The following is a 6,119-nucleotide window of genomic DNA, read 5'->3' on the forward strand; positions in this document are numbered from 1 at the left end:
AAAATTCTAAACACAAGGTTCAGACCTGCGTCCAAAATTTTTTTAAAACACAGGGTCTGAACCTACGTTGAAATTTCAGAAACGATGGAACTAGCCATACGTTTAATTGGAACACGGATCGCCAATCAAGGGTTGAAAATGAGAGATCTCTCAAATCGACTTCCAATGGGTCAATCTTACCATTGGTTGAAGGAACTAGCGACGAAGGCGTGAGAACTTGATCATCCCCGGAGGCTCTAGCCAAAGGAACATCCGGAGCTTGGGCGGTCTTCGATTTGGAGGCCATTTTCTTCTTGGGTCCCATGGCAACCGTGAAGTGGAAGACGAAGATGGGCGGAATATTCAGGAACGGACCCTTTCTTCCGTTGAAGCGCTGGAGAAGATGAACAGTAGCCCTGTTTAGAAATCAAACAAGAAAGGGAAAAGTCGAATGACTTTTTGATTTGACCTCAGTGGTCCATTTATAAACAGCTGTAGCTGTCAAATCGAAACGAGATTTTAGGTAAAATCTCACCTGAAACGTGATTCTCGCGTTTTCAAATGAAGGGGAGGAGGGGTTTTTCAAACTACCAAACGCACCCTCACGGTCAAACAGTCGAACGCATGATTTAGACATGCGTTCTGATGACTGCACTCACATAAATAACACCTTCAAAGGGGTTAATATTCCAAGCAATAATCAGACTGCTGAGATCATTCTACCCTAGACAAGCTGATCGAGAAGAGTCTTTCGAAGCTGTCCTCCTGACTAAGCTGGGGATGAAAGTCTGTTCATGCAAGCTGAGGTCCAAGCCATTATTGACAAAGCAAACAAGAAGGAGGGTGTCGATGGAATTTGCCTAAAACCCTGAGAGGCTCTATTCAGTCTACGATGGAATACATTTAATCAGCAAAGTTTTGGGATCCAAAGTATTCCGAAAATTCGTCCCAGTCAACCGCGAACTTTCGAAAACTTTGGAGGGGGTTCTGTAGGCTGTCTAAAAATCACAATGGATAGTTGAGTCTCCATCGAACACTGATGATGGAAGTTACAATCTGACGACTTCCAGAAGGCTACAATTCGAAGATTTTCACATGTCAAAGAGTTAAAGCAAAGATTACAAAACGACAGTCTATTAGCAATACTCTGACAGAAAGGATTACAAATCGACGATCTCTTCAAACCAAGACGTGGAAGTCCTCCCCGCGTACCATCATCAAGACACTACACCGATTCAATCACCTACGCCGCTTCAACAGCTATAAACACGAATGCAGCTTCTTATGTGAGATGATTGATCTTGATGGCTGCGACAACAACATGACTGATATCATGTTAGCAACCATTAGAGGTGCTGATGAGCAGTGTAATGATATTCGACACACTCAGTGGCGATCATGACCTGCAGTTGATAAAGCGTTATTGAGATGCCTCAATTGTCACAGATGGCCTGAATAAGACCTTCTTTACTGGCCTTTGGTGTCATCCATATATAAAGACAGAGAAATCTAATCAACAGCTCGAACGCAACTCCAATCGTTACCAAGCACAGCCCGAACGCAGCTTATCAACCGCTGCCCAACGCAGCTTATCAACCGCTGCCCAACGCAGCTTATCAACCGCTGCCCAACGCAGCTTATCAACCGCTGCCCAACGCAGCTTATCAACCGCTGCCCAACGCAGCTTATCAACCGCTGCCCAACGCAGCTTATCAACCGCTGCCCAACGCAGCTTATCAACCGCTGCCCAACGCAGCTTATCAACCGCTGCCCAACGCAGCTTATCAACCGCTGCCCAACGCAGCTTATCAACCGCTGCCCAACGCAGCTTATCAACCGCTGCCCAACGCAGCTTATCAACCGCTGCCCAACGCAGCTTATCAACCGCTGCCCAACGCAGCTTATCAACCGCTGCCCAACGCAGCTTATCAACCGCTGCCCAACGCAGCTTATCAACCGCTGCCCAACGCAGCTTATCAACCGCTGCCCAACGCAGCTTATCAACCGCTGCCCAACGCAGCTTATCAACCGCTGCCCAACGCAGCTTATCAACCGCTGCCCAACGCAGCTTATCAACCGCTGCCCAACGCAGCTTATCAACCGCTGCCCAACGCAGCTCAAATCTTCCAGAAGCAGAAAAAGGAGGATTGACTCCTTACACAGTCTGGGAAATCAACAAACGGAGGATCTCTAAACCATCGATATTTGGCTTATCAACCGAATTATTTTCGGTTCCAACAACTCTATCATTAGAGTTTGTTACTTGTTCTGAATCACAAAACTCGGCAAGAGTTATCAAACCGGCCAAGACAGTTGTTCCAGTGAGTATAGATATTCGGATCGTCAACGAGAAGCAAACTCGACGCAAGCATTCGAGGGAGGCATCTCATCGCTACCAAGAAGAACCCAGAATTAAACAAAGGGGAGAATCCAGATCATTCTCTTCTCTTTTGCAACTAGGAATCCAAATTGTAATCGAGAGTTGAGAGAGTTGTAATCATTCTTTTTCTAAACAGTTAGAGAGAATAAAATCAAACGCAATTCTTTCCTTATATTCTTTTTATTACAAAATTTCCCACAAACAATAGTCCATTTTGAATGATCAAATCTATCAGTTGTATCAGAGTATCATTGATTCTAACTAACTGTGAGAAGAAAAATAGCAATCATCTTCTTAACACTAATGTGGTATGTGTCCTGTATATGGCCCCGCTGTCTCAAGATATTTCATAACTTCACGAAGCAATCTGGGTATATGCGGTAAATTCTACGAAAATCTTATGGATGATTATCCATCTTGGACTGTAAGTATGTGAGACTAAGATCTGTAATACCGTGTCGAGGACAACTGAAACTAAGCGTATTTGCTATGAACTTCTGTGATAGAAGTCCTGTTATCTTTGTGATCAGATCTGCAGCATCAACTACTAATCTAATTATGTGAATCAAAAGATTATCATCGAAGTCCTCATGATGAAAATATAATATGGGCAAATTTTGATTTTCCTCCATCCTATTAGTTAATATAACCAATGAGATAGAATCAATTTACATCAAACTTATGTGCATAAGATATAAATAAAGCACTCTATTATTTGCACACAAGGGGAATGATAATTTTTTAAGGGAATGATAATTTTTTAAATGTGTATAGTTTATTTTATCAAAAAAGATGACTGTAAATGAACATGTATTAGTTACCAAACTATTAAAAATTATGGTGTTGTATGCTAATTATTAATTACCAAACTATTAAAAATAGAAGAAAAACATAATATTGCACTACTCTCATCTACAAAAAATGTAGGAATCATTTGTTGGGATGATACATAGAGAAACTCCATCCATTAAATGCACCAAACTAAGATAGCTTACAAGTCAAATAAGATAATAACAAAACATAAGCAAATAAATAAAAGCATAACAATAACCTAAAAATAAATAGTTTTCAAATATTTTAATAAAAGAGTTTTGGCAAATTGAAATGACACTGATCCTAAAAATACTTTCCAAATCTCAGAAAAAAACATGACATTATCCCAACTTTCACCTACTCAATAAAAAATAGTTTGATAATATGAAATTCCACATAATCCTAACACCATAACAAATCTCAAAAAACATAGCAATATCTTAAACTCCTAAACTACCACCTCTAAACATCTCCACAGAAATTAGAATCATAATATGCACCATTTGGATTAGAATTGGCATGAGTCCTATCCTTACCATCATTTATTATCTCATCGGTCAACCTAAAATATAGAAACTCATTGCGGTCTTTTGCACCCTTGTCAATAAAGGCATCCTTCACGTCTTGTGGGATATTATCACTGAGTATATTCTAACTTTGTGGCTTAGTCAATTTATAAGTAGACATAACAGCATCAACCCATTCTTTATTTTGACCTTTTCTTATCTTCCTCAACTCATCAACTAATTCATGAAAAGCTTTAACTACAATGACAACTCCCTCTCCTACCTCTTGCAACGATAACTGGAAAGATGCAGAGGACGTGGTTGTAGTACCAATTGACCTACTCCTTCGTTTACCATTATTCAAAGTGGATGGTCCAGAACCACAAATGGCACACTGTCAGTGGGAACAGTGGTAACATATTGCATATTTACAGTAGCATCTCCTCCATTCGAAGATTTCATCTCAGCATCAGCACCAAATATGCCCTCCCCAACCACTTCCTCTAAGCGTGCTCCATCCAAGCCATTAGAGCCTAAACATATAGCTCCTCTGCTAGAAGCTTCATGGTCTCCGCATACCATCTATATATCCTCAAAATTCTCAAGCAGATTATCCTTGAGATCTGGAGTATTTGGACGGGCCTACAACATTATATATGAAAATAACTAATATTATGTCCAAGTTAATATATATGAATAACATGACATAAACCAACCTCTAAAATGTCATTCCACACTTCGTCCGGACAAGTAAATTTATACGTGCTAGGGGCCCAACCAAAACCAGTGTCATTCTTCATCAAGATCTCCACAAGTGCAAACTTTCTCTTTCATTCCTTTATCTTGTTCATTATAAGATTATATCTAAAATCTTTTTCAAAACTTTCAACAGAGGAGGTATCACATTCCTCATAATCACATGCTTTTTAAAACTACCATTTGCTTGATTATTCTTATTCTTAACTTCCTCCACTAACAGTCTAAGCAATTCCTTAGCCTCTGCTTCGGTCTATGTCATATACTCCATCCTTGCTCTTTTCTGTCCCTCACTTCCTAGACCTTAATATATTTCTTCATCATCATGACTCTGTGATCTTATGTCCATCCTGTAACAAATTCAAAAATATTCTTTTCAAAATCTCAAATATAGAATTGGATTAAAATATATGTGCATCTAATAAAAAGAAAATACATATATAATAATAATAATAATAATAATAATAATAATAATAATAATAATAATAATAATAATATGAAAATACACATGTATTAATAATATGATTATTCAATTATTTACTTTAAATATAATTAGCTAATCATCCTAAATATACATGACTAAATAACTGTGATATGCAACGATAACAAATCAATAGCCATGGATCACAATTACTGCCAAGTTGCATATATGTAGGATAAGCAATACTTGTAACAAATTCAAAAATATTCTTTTCAAAATCTCAAATATAGAATTGGATTAAAATATATGTGCATCTAATAAAAAGAAAATACATATATAATAATAATAATAATAATAATAATAATAATAATAATAATAATAATAATAATAATATGAAAATACACATGTATTAATAATATGATTATTCAATTATTTACTTTAAATATAATTAGCTAATCATCCTAAATATACATGACTAAATAACTGTGATATGCAACGATAACAAATCAATAGCCATGGATCACAATTACTGCCAAGTTGCATATATGTAGGATAAGCAATACTTGATTTTGACAAACTTGTTGGGAAAAATCTAAAGACTTGGTGAGAAAAATACCCAGCTTGACATCAAATAAGAGTAGGAATCAGTGACATAGAGTAGAGTATATATTAGCATTATCAAAGTGCATGAAAAAGATACATAACACCGGGACCACGTAAAACAAAGTTCATGTTCAACATTCACTAGCAAGAGTTCAACCTTAATTACATATAAGAATTTATAATTTACTAACATATGATAATCACAGAGCATGCACAAAATGGTATGTAACAGCCAAAAAAGTAAATAAAAAAAATGCATAAGGTAGTAGTAACCATTTTGGTATTCCTACAGTAGAGTGCATCATATAGCATGAGCATAGTATACCAAATAAAAAACCTGTTATAGCATAGGATAAGTATAAAAAAATATTTAAAGTTTGTAATAATATAAAAAATATTTAAAGTTTGTAATTAAAATAATTATCACAATCCAAAAATCATCCTATAACGTCATGCATGAACATATAATGTATAAATAGTAAGAGCCACTTAATTAGGACAGGCTAAACGTATATTAACAAACTAATTACATGCATCAAATACTCATTTTTTAAAATTCCTAAAATAGTATAAAATCACAGAGAACACATCATTCATCACCCATTTTCCTATGCACAAAAGTTACAGTAGCATGTATTCAAATACTTAACAGTTACTATAA

Source organism: Asparagus officinalis, chromosome 5, assembly GCF_001876935.1.
Source record: "Asparagus officinalis chromosome 5, Aspof.V1, whole genome shotgun sequence".
In the NCBI taxonomy this organism is placed as follows: Eukaryota; Viridiplantae; Streptophyta; class Magnoliopsida; order Asparagales; family Asparagaceae; genus Asparagus; species Asparagus officinalis.